The 11,127-nt window shown below is 42.4% G+C and overlaps 1 long non-coding RNA gene across 2 annotated transcripts in view; it reads left to right on the forward strand.

Moving 5' to 3' along the window:
- Positions 1-7,150, forward strand: part of LOC136304815 (uncharacterized) — a 32,008-nt gene extending 24,858 nt beyond the window's left edge. The window contains exon 3 of one of the 2 annotated variants that reach the window (XR_010724835.1): positions 6,760-7,150. This is a non-coding gene — a long non-coding RNA (uncharacterized lncRNA). Of the gene's footprint in view, positions 1-1,028; positions 2,351-6,759 lie in introns of those variants that run through there. The other variant, XR_010724834.1, reaches the window with a different exon arrangement.
- Positions 7,151-11,127: the final 3,977 nt, after the last annotated feature.

The raw sequence follows: 11,127 nt of genomic DNA on the forward strand, positions 1-11,127 counted from the left end.
ACAAAACCAGTTACTGACAGCTGGGATAGTGGAAATTCTCCTTGCAGTGGCCTTGTTTTAAGCACCAAGATGAAAATATAATGCATGCTTAGAAGGTGCAAACAATGTCTACTCTCATTTCATACAGTGAAATTTGCTCAGCTTCATCTTGGAGCACTGGAGATATTTTAGTATTTCAAAGTGTATCAAACTATTTGCCCAGTATTTGGAAAAGCTACTCAGATTTAATGGAAATGTTTCTATTTCAGACCCAAACCACTTTGATATTTGTTAATTTTATTAGTGTATTGAAGTTCATTGACACTGGAAAAAGTGATCCTGTTCCTTCAATTAATAATACCACAGTAATTGCCTTTTTATTAATCTTTATTTGGATGCCTCCCTGTCCCTATGGAACAATGGGGTTGAAGATGCCGTGAGGTAGAACACTGGAAGGAAAAAGCCAGGCTAAATATTCCTTGAAATAAATAGGCCTCTTTTCCTTGACTTCAAAGAAAAAAAAAACCTAATTAAATACATTTGAGGGGAAGAGGAAAAAAAATGAGAACCTTTGATTTGAACACACTTTGGAGCAGAGCATGGAGAGATAGGAGAATGATCTCTGTGAGATGAATAAGTTGCCTCTCCTGCTGCATTTGTTTTGGGGGTGGGTGACTCATTTCTTGAGGATTCTGTTTTTAAAAGTTGGATTTGACTTGGTTGATATTCCTTTCAGCATCTAGATTTTCTATTTGGGCATGTATTTTCCACGTTGACTTTAATGATCATAGTGTCAAAAAGTCAATATGCTGTTGTAGAAGTAAGAAGTTTTCCTGAGTACTTGATTCCAGGGAGGAGAAATAGAAGAAAATAAGTAAATACTGTTGCAGTTTGTCTATTTAAAAGCTCTATTTAATATATTTTTTACCGTGTTGATTGCTGAGTTTAATCAGAGTCCGAATAGATTTCAAACCTTCTCTCCAGTTTTAGGAAGCTTGAAGATGGCAATTTCAAGATTACCTTATCTTGTTGGCGTGGTTTCTTTCTAGGAAGGCTAAATGGTACATCAGAATCTACTTTGTTGTTCCAGAAGCATCAGTACTTCATGGTATTGTGGAAAAGTTCAAGTCATTACCGTGCCAACCCGTCACAGTTAATTTTTTGGCAAAATGAATCCATAACAACACATGGTTTCAATCGATTTCTTATGCAGATTCTGCAGTAGATGTGCAGATCTGTTGATTAGCTCAGCCTGTTGGAAGTGTGGGGTCTGCCCCATTTGTTGTCCTTGGGGACAATCATGGCTGGGTTATTTCTGTGGGCCTCTCAGCTCACAAGGAAATGCCCTTCAGCTCTTACCCTGACTCAGATCAGCATGAGGAACATCATGACATTATAGTTATTTTTTTTAAAATGTTTTTCATGTATTTGTCAACTTGTACTGGTGCTGCATAAATTCATTAGGAGTCTTTATGGAGTGCTGAGCACGGTTGTGGTAAATGAGTTTTGCAGGTGTGGATTGGTGGAATTGCAGTTTGCCCTGCAGTGTGTTTTAGTCTCCTTTGTGAGTGTTTCCCCACCCCTCACCAGGCTGTAATATGTATAAGTGCCTAAGTGAGCAGTTATTTACCTGTGGCAAGTCTGTTGTACCTAAACTCAGGAAACTGTACACCTCCTGGTCCTATTTACCTTGATCTTATTCCATAAAATATTCCTGCTGATAATCTGTGCAGCTCAGAGGCACTGAAAGATGATCTGCAAAAAGAGGGAATACTTGCTCTGAACTCTATGGAGGCCCTCAGGAGTCATTCTGATTGATGTCTAGGGATTTCACAAGGATTTGACATGCTTGATCTTGAGCTTGTAATTAATTGTCAGAGTTGCTATCAGCTTTAGAAATGGGTTTCTACTAACTGGCCAAAAAAAGCAATATTGGGCTTTGAAACTGTTGCCGTTTATGTGTGAAATCAATTGCACCAAGTGCATGTTGTTTTCATGAGTAACAAAAAGGATCCTGTTCTGTAATGTCATCGCATTTGTTAGAAAATGTTAGCACCTCTCATTTCACAAGGCTTTTTTTTTTTTTTTTTTTTGTATACGGCAAGGATGCATTAAATTTAGTCATGTGCAGAAAGAAATCTGCAACTGGATACTCCTTGTAAAGGCTCTAGATATGTGTGATTTCTCTGTATTTTAACATTTATTTGAATACAATAGATGAAGCTGGTCAGATGATGAAAGGGCTCTTTGGCTATTGAAAGTCCTCTTGCCACCGCATCTCTCCTACTGTCAGTGTATGCCTGCTAGTTAATAATAGCTTGAAACTGGTATAGTTTCAAGCTATTTTTTCGCCATTTCCCTCTTGGTTGCAATAAAAAGAACAGGTTCTATTAGGGGAGCCTTTCTTCCTGCAAGTAAATCGATGTTTAGTGAAGAGAAAATGCATGGCAGTGGTGGAAACTTAGCAGAGCTTCCTGCTCCTGCTGCACTGCTCATCATCCCATTTATCCATGGGGAAGTAGGGCAGTGTCTCTCTTTAGGATATCATGACCTGACTCGGGGAGATTTACCTGGTGGTCCCACCCCAGAATGGTCCATAGGAAGCCTGGCAGGCTGCCAATTTCTTGCTTAGACCGAGGAATCTAAGGGGCTAAAACCAGGAGAATATGTTCTGCCTGTGTTACGTGATAGACATGAGCAATGTGTTATCACAGAGATGTGACATGGACCTTGTTAGGCCCAGCAGATGTTTTAGTCCTGGCTCTCCTACTCTGAATGTGAGAGCTGGAAACATGCTGGTAGTGTAGTGCACATCCTCAGAGGATGGAAGGTAATTTGACAGCTCACTTTAACCCTCTTCAATAATGTTGACTCTTCTGGCATCGATTTGTTGAGAATGTGGCTTCTCATGTGGAAAACTGAGACTTTTTGTAGTAAAAATAAGGATTTCTTTTCCTGATTTGGTTTTCTTTTTTTTCCTGGCTTAGGTTAGAAGAGAGAAATATTTGAATGTAGCATTAACGTGTTTAATTTCTAAGCTTTATTTGGAGACTTTGAAATAGTGAAAATACGTAAGCATTATTGAAGGAATAAAGTGTTCTTGTTTGATGCATTCGACTGTTCTTTTCTTTCTGAAAATCTGTGTTTTTAGAGATACCAGGCAGTACTTTTTCCTTTAGCAGTACCAGAGTCCTGCTGTCTGTCTCAAGAGAAGCCAAAAAAGGTCAGATAAGAACTGTTTAGATAAGATAGGTGGCATTTCTGTCAGTTCTCAATAGCCGGTGAATCAGATGAGGAGCTGCACAAAACTGAAAACAAACAAGTAATGTTGCTCTGTCCCTGTCCCCCAAGTCCAAAAAATCCTCTCAATGCCCTCAAGCTGCTGTCTTAGTGAAGGGAATCTTTTCTCTTGAGTGCAAATTTAGAAAATGTTTTGTTGTACTGGTTATGTTAATTAAAGCGATGTTTGTTTTACAAGACAGCGATTCAGAGGGCTGTCCTGCTCTGCATAATTACCTGTCACAGCAAAGAGAATATATTAAGATGGGAAACTGAGATTGGTGTAAAATTCTGTCTTATCTGCAAGGTATATCAGCAGTGTATTTCATAGAGCTTGATTGTATCCAAGATTCCAGGGGGCTCCTGGTGTCAGGTGAGAATCTTTCTTTATGGAAAGCACTTGCTCTTTTCCTATTGTTATTGGTGAGCTAAAAATACTATTTTTTGTTGCTTCTTGTAGCAAACCAAGTGCGAAATGTGAGCTGTAACAGCACTGCCTAAGCCTCTCTGGCAGCCTCATGCAGTAGCCTGCTTTTAATATTGGTTGGTAAGATGACAGCACTTTGCTGCCAGTCTGTGAGGTATCCATGTAACGTGGGTTATCTTTGCTCAGGTGCCTGGAGACTTGTTCTTACAAGAGATACAAACAATGCATTTGAGAATTGGGCACATCTGGGACATTTTATCTTGCTCTTGGAGAAAAAGATCAAATGCTCCACAGCCTGTTTCTCTTAAATAGCAGAAAATCCCAGCATGGATTGAAGATTTGACCCCCATTAAAATACATCAGATCTAACATAGCTGTGTGGTTTTAGCTGTGTACATAAATACATAACTGCAGATGAATATTTAAGCACTCCTAGTGTAAATAGAAATACGCAGATGCACATGCTAGGCATACTCATGCATGCCTACAGCTGCAGAGAAAATGTACAGCAGGCAAAGGACTTTCGGATACAATGAAATGAATGGCTTTATCAAGATCTTAGTTCCTCATTAAAAAATACTGAGAAGTAGAACTTGTATGAAAGACTAAAGCTGGGATTTCAAATTAATGTGTATGATAGTCAATATGAACTCAATTCTGAAATGTAAGAGTGTCTATGGAGATCTGTTGAACTGTGTTCATATATATCACTGTTTCTTCTTGTCCCAAGTTTTTTTTTTTTTTAATTTGGGTTTGCCATTGTGCAGTTTTAGGAAGGTTAATATTTAGTGCAATTTAGAAGTCCTAAAGAAAGCAATTGTTTTAATACAAGACATTTCTCCCATTGTTTTAAGAGGAAAAAATGATCGTGTGTCAATGGTATGGACTCTTATTCTCCTGCTTCAGTATTCAATTATTTTGATTCTTCTAAATTTTCAGCATCATGTGCATATGAAATTGGCCTCTTAAGTGATAGATATTTTTTGAAGGTTTGCTCAATTGTGCTTTCAGATTTTTCATTCACCTTCTGTTGGCTTGGCTGGGTCTGCATACACAAGTGCATGAACTGAACTATCATTAGCAAGTGGTGGTTCAGTTTTTCCTCTTCTACTCTTTGTGGCCTCTAAGTTTTTCTTGTCTGCTGTCTTTGCAAACCAGTTTTTCTGCAGGGTCACTTTAAATCACTCGGTGTAACAAACCTGAGTATGACAAATGTGTGCATTAGGGAATGTGTCTTGCTTGTTGTGGCCATCAAAATAGGTTTCACATGGTAGAAATTTGATAGTATATCTACAGTTCTCAAATCTTGCTTTTGCCAGTGTCCTTGAGTTCAGTTTTTTAACAGTCACGATGAGCTACTGACTAGCTGGCATTGAAAAAATTTGACTTTATCCTCAGGGGCCACTGTAGGCTTTGTTCTGATAAATACTTGTCCAAACATCCCCATTATTTTTTCTTCAAGACAGAAAAATGTGACACAGGGTGCTGTGCCTGTTATCTCCCACCTAGACTTGTTTGGTTGTGTTTTTTTGGTTGTTTGTTTTTGTTTTTTTTCTTTGAGAGAAACTTCAACCTTTTTATTCATTGGCCTGGTAAATACTTTATCAATGTATTAAGGTCCTTTAATTAGTGTGGATTTTTTTTAAAGCTTAAAATAAAAATCAGGGAAATATTCTAGTTGTATGATTTACATGGTTGGTTCTACTCCAGAAGAAAGCTTAATTGTTGAAATATTTCTGAGTTCCTGTGTTCTGATTTCTTGAGTAGTCTGTGCTAAGTCTTGAGCAGAAACTTGCAGAAGAGCTGCAGGACTGAAGGAGAGCAGAAGTGCCACAAAGTAAAGTTCTCCTGGGAAATCTTATGGAGGTTAAGCAAGTGCAGCAGGATTTGAGCAATGCTGCTTAGTCCATTTGTTCATGTGTGGATGCCAGGGTGGAGGAGACTGGAACTGGAAGCCAAGATCGCTTAGAGGTGTGTCTGTGAGAGAAGCCAACTGCAATCTGCTGGTTTCTGGTGACTTTAGAGGTACCTGTCCAGTGTTAGTCCTGTCTCGTACTGAAGCAAACTATTGATCACCTGGCCAAAAATGTTGCGGCTTTAAAGAACTTCCCCAAACTTTAGGGAATAGTGAGACTGTCATTAAGAAAGAGATATAATTCCAAGCACTTTCTCTTGGTTTTAAATGCTGACTTCATGGGGTTTTTCCCTAAGAGTAGGAGAGCTTCATGTAAGTCTTGAAACTGCTGGTGGTTGATAGGCTTTTATTTATTTAATCAGGGCAGTGCATGTTACAGAACTGACAGCAAAGGGATCAGGACTGGAAATATTTTTTCTAGACATCAACATGCTGCTGTGCTGTTGGGAGAAAGTGGAGATTGCTTTGCCAGCACCATCTGGGAGCCTCTGCTTGGCTGTATGGTAGGCAGACCTTTTGTGAATCAGAGGAGAATTGCCTTTGGAATAAAGCCTCTTGGTGGCAGGTTTTTTTAATCTGCTGCACTGACAGAATTGCTCCATCTTGTCCTCTTACTGCAAGCGTGTGTGCCAAATCTGCCTGAAGGGCTCTGTATCCAGGAGAGAAGGAAATGGTGATGCCTCTGAAAGGTGCTTGCCTTCTTTTGCGAGACCAAATAAACTTTTGGTGGCTTTGTGGGGCTGCAGTCGGCGCTCTTGGGTTATATATTCTTCTTATATAAATGTAGTACACACTTTAAATTTATTGTTGGAGGAAAGAATAGAAATGTTGGCTGTGACTTGCAGAGGCAAACAGCGTATGCTGTGTGTATAATTGTCAATTTCCTTAAAAATAATGTTTCAGAGTCTGTTGCTCCTCAAGATGGTGGCAGAGATACCAGAGTGCCCCTGGTGGGCTTCAGGGGTGGAGGGATGGATACAGTGTTTGCCTGTGGAAAAGGTGGGGTGGCGAATATATCGAGTTGTATGAAATAGCATTTACAGAACTTGCAAATAAGAGCTTCAACTGTTGAAGCTTCCTGCCCTGAAGTGTTTGTGATTTAGTCTCTCCTCTCTGAAGAGCACTTACGTAGGTTTTTTTTTTTCCTGTGTGGGGCAAGGTGGAGAAGAAAGAAGCGGGTATGAAGAGAGCAAATTGAACAGCCAATACTGCCAACAACCAGTAACATCTTCAAAGTTTACCTGCAGCTTGTAAATTAAAAATGCCAAGTCTTCCTTGTGCTGAAGTGAAGCACGCAGCCACCAAACATACACCTGGTGACTGCAAGGAGAGATGGCAGACATTTTAACTGGTACCTTTTTCCAGTGGTCTTGAATTAATATACTTCCTTGAATGATCCAGGAGTATTTGTACACAAGTCCTGATGGCCATCTGCAGTTGCTTAAAGTATTTCCAGTGTTTTTCTTTACTGCAGCTCCAAGTTGGTTGGAACCAGTATTCTATCTGCCTTTGGAAAAAATGTAGTAGATTCCAGCAGAAATTAAATTTCTCTATGGAAATACGAGTGAGGAAATTGAGGCTTGAAAACACTCCCATTCAATTGTGATTGAAGTTCAGTCACAATTTGAGCAATGAGCAACACCCTGGAACGTTCACATCTAAGTAGCATCTGATCTTGTAGGGCTTGGTAACGTGTTAGGGAAGATTTGAGTGGAATCTAGGTATTTTTGGGCAGTGACATTATTCTGAGGGAGTTTTGGATTCCCTTAGGCACCAGTAGTACCCTAGTACAGCTCCTGCAGGCAGTGGTCTTGTTTCAAATACATCAGAACTTCATTTGCTTTACTGAATATGGAGCAATGTGGTATGAGAAGTGGGTGCAGTTTGAAATAGAATTCCCGTATTTGTGGAATTTAGGTGTTACGCTGGGGAAGAGCCACCAAAAGAACTGTTAGACAAACAATGAAAATAGGCAATAAGGTGTGGATTTTTGGTGTAGCTTGTCTCCCTGTTGAGCTAAAGAAATATTTCCAGATAATGTAGAAAGGGGCGATGATCTTGCGGCTGAACTACTCTGCCTGCAACAGCCTTCAGGGCACAGTGCTGAGCCAGATCATCAGTGCCATTTTGTAGCCTTTGTCTGATAATCCAGGTTTCTTCTTTTCAAGGGATTGCTGAAGAAAGCGTGCCTGAATTCCTTTAAATATTTGTGGTGACCAGTAGTTAAACAGGAGAGTGCGCACTTACAGACGTGTCAGTTGGAAAACTCCATATTAAGGAAGCTGAAAATGACTTTAAATACAAATATGGAACTTGGATGTTGACAGAAGTGCTGTAAAAACCATTAAATGTTGGGAGCGTTTAGAAGACATGAAGGCATCAGGGGTAAGTAAGGAGCAGTGGGAAATGTCCCTGTGGCTCGTGAGAGCCTTGTGAATGGGCAGGAGTGTTTAGAGCATGACTGAACATCAAGAATGATGGGAAGACATTGTATCCTGGGTTCTTTGTTTTAATAGCCACAAGAACACTATCAGTACTAAGGAAGTATTCAAGTGAAAGAACTACTGGAATAGTTTCAGAAAGTAATAGAACAGAGGATCTTGTAACCTTTCAAATCCTATTTTGTTGTATGACACTTCTTTGGATGGGAATGTTTTAAAATTGCTCTTAAGTACACAAAAATAACAAAACCTATCCAAACAAGCAAACTCCATGTACGTTTACAAAAAAACCCCCAAAAACCTATGAATAGAAGCCTCCCATCAAAGGGGTGAAAATATTAGGACGAAGAATTCCCCCATGTAGAATAGCATTTCCAGGAACAAGAAGTAATTGCTTAGAGCACCAAACAAATAATTTGTTTGTAGACAGAATCCAGAAATGCCGATCATTATGTGCTATATCTTTGAAACTGAGTGATATTTTCTTCTGATCATTAAAAGCATATACACAAGCTATTTATACAGCTGGTACTAATGACTTAAACTTGTGATCAGTCACACTTTTCCTTGGCAGTGTATCTAGTTTAAGGATAAATGAGTACAGGTGGGTGCAGAGTTAGAGCTGAAGAAGCAGAGCATTAGTAAGTGTTCGGCTGATCTTGATTGAGCCACAGTCAAGAGTAAAAGACCCCTATGAGCAATTACAGACATATTGTTTCATAATTTATAATCACTCAATTGATTCTAATTTGATGGACAGCTACTCTGACAACTTGTGTTTTGCTTTTCTCATTTCTTTTTCTGGTTTATCTAACTCTGAATTAAAAAAAAGAAGCACGATGCCAGGCAGAGGGAGTTGGGAACAAAGGAATGGCCCTTAGAAAAGGGAAACTGAACTCACCTGCCTAGGTGCCTTATGTCAGTTTGTAGGAGGTCTTTGGCCCTCAAAGGGAAGCCAGGCTTCCAGCTTGTGGCAGCTTGCATCTGAAAGGAATCCTGATTCATTCGGGGTTGTAGGTGACCGAGGCCGAGTGCCCGGCAAAGGGAGTTGGGCACAAAGGATGGCCTGTTTCCAAGGGTAAGTAAAGTCAGCTGCCCAGGTGCCTGATGTCAGTTTGTAGGAGGCCTTTGGCCCTCCAAGGGAAGCTAGTCTTCCTGTTCTAGAAAGCTTGCATCTGGAAGAAATCCTGTTCCGTTCAGGATTGTAGGTGGCAGAACCACGATGCCGGCACCAAGAGTTGGGCAAAAAGGATGGCCTGTTTCCAGGGGTAAGTAAAGTCAGCTGCCCAGGTGCCTGATGTCAGTTTGTAGGAGGCCTTTGGCCCTCCAAGGGAAGCTAGTCTTCCTGTTCGAGGCAGCTTGCATCTGGAAGAAATCCTGTTCCGTTCAGGATTGTAGGTGGCAGAGGCCAGGTGCCAGGCACAGGGAGTTGGGCACAAAGGATGGCCCTTAGAAAAAGAAAATGAAGTCAGCTGCCCAGGTGCCTGATGTCAGTTTGCAAGAGGCCTTTGTCCCTCCAAGGGAAGCCAGGAGAGACAGTTTGTGGCGGCTTGCCTCTGGAAGAAATCCTGATTCGTTCAGGAATATAGATGGCCGAAGCCAAGTGCCCGGCAGAGGGAGTTGGGCACAAAGGATGGCCTGTTTCCAGGGGTAAGTAAAGTCAACTACCCAGGTGCGTGATGTCAGTTTGTAGGAGGCCTTTGGCCCTCCCAGGGAAGCCAGTCTTCCAGCTTTTGGCTGCTTGCATCTGCAAGAAATCCTGATTCGTTCGGGATTGTAGGGGGCCGAGGCCGAGTGCCCGGCACAGGGAGTGTGGCACAAAGGATGGCCTGTTTCTAGAGGTAAGTATAGTCAGCTCCCCAGGTGCCTGATGTCAGTTTGTAGCCGGCCTTTGACCCTCCATGGGAAGCCAGGCTTCCAGCTTGTGGCAGCTTGCATCTGGAAGAAATCCTGATTCGTTCAGGATTGTAGGTGGCAGAACCACGATGCCGGCACAAGGAGTTGAGCACAAAGGATGGCCTGTTTCCAGGGGTAAGTAAAGTCACTTACCCAGATGCCTGATGTCAGTTTATAGGAGGCCTTTGGCCCTCCCAGGGAAGCCAGTCTTCCTGCTTGTGGCAGCTTGCATCTGGAAGAAATCCTGTACCGTTCGGGATTGTAGGTGGCCGAGGCCGGGTGCCCGGCAGAAGGAGTTGGGCACAAAGGATGGCCTGTTTCCAGGGGTTTAAGTAAATTCAGCTGCCCAGGTGCCTGATGTCAGTTTGTAGGAGGCCTTTGGCCCTCCAAGGGAAGCCAGGCTTCCAGCTTGTGGCAGCTTGCATCTGGAAGAAATCCTGTTCCGTTCGGGATTGTAGGTGGCCGAACCTGGGTGCCCAGCAGTGGGAGTTGGGCACAAATGATGGCCTGTTCCAGATGAAAGTAAAGTCAGCTGCCCAGGTGCCTGGTGTCAGACTGTAGGAGGGCTTTGGCCCTCCAAGGGAAGCCAGGCTTCCAGTTCGTGGGAGCTTGAATCTGGAAGAAATCCTGTTCCGTTGGGGATTGTAGGTGGCCGAGGCCGGGTGCCCGGCCTAAGGTGTTGGGCACAAAGGATGGCCTGTTTCCAAGGGTTAGTAAAGTCAGCTGCCCAGGTGCGTGATGTCAGTTTGTAAGACGCCTTTGGCGCTTTAAGAGGAAGCTAGTCTTCCTGATCCAGACTGCTTGCATCTGGAAGAAATGCTGTTCTGTTAGGGATTATACGTGGCCGAAGCCGGGTGCCCGGCAGAGGAAGTTGGGCACAAAGGATGGCCTGTTTCCAGATGAAAGTAATGTCAGCTGCCCAGGTGCCTGATGTCAGTTTGTAGGAGGCCTTTGGCCGTCCAAGGCAAGCCAGGCTTCCAGTTTGTGGCTGCTTGCATCTGGATGTAATCTTGATTCGTTCGAGATTGTAGGTGGCCGAGGCCGGGTGCCCGGCAGAGGGAGATCGGCAAAAACGATAGCCTGTTTCCAGGGGTAAGTAAAGTCACCTGCCCAGGTGCGTGATGTCAGTTTGTAGGAGGCCTTTTGCCCTCCCAGGGAAGCCAAGCTTCCATCTTGTGGCAGCTTGCATC

Source organism: Chamaea fasciata, unplaced genomic scaffold (assembly GCF_029207755.1).
Source record: "Chamaea fasciata isolate MVZ Bird 193981 ecotype frontalis unplaced genomic scaffold, bChaFas1.0.hap1 SCAF_189, whole genome shotgun sequence".
Lineage (NCBI taxonomy): Eukaryota > Metazoa > Chordata > Aves > Passeriformes > Sylviidae > Chamaea > Chamaea fasciata.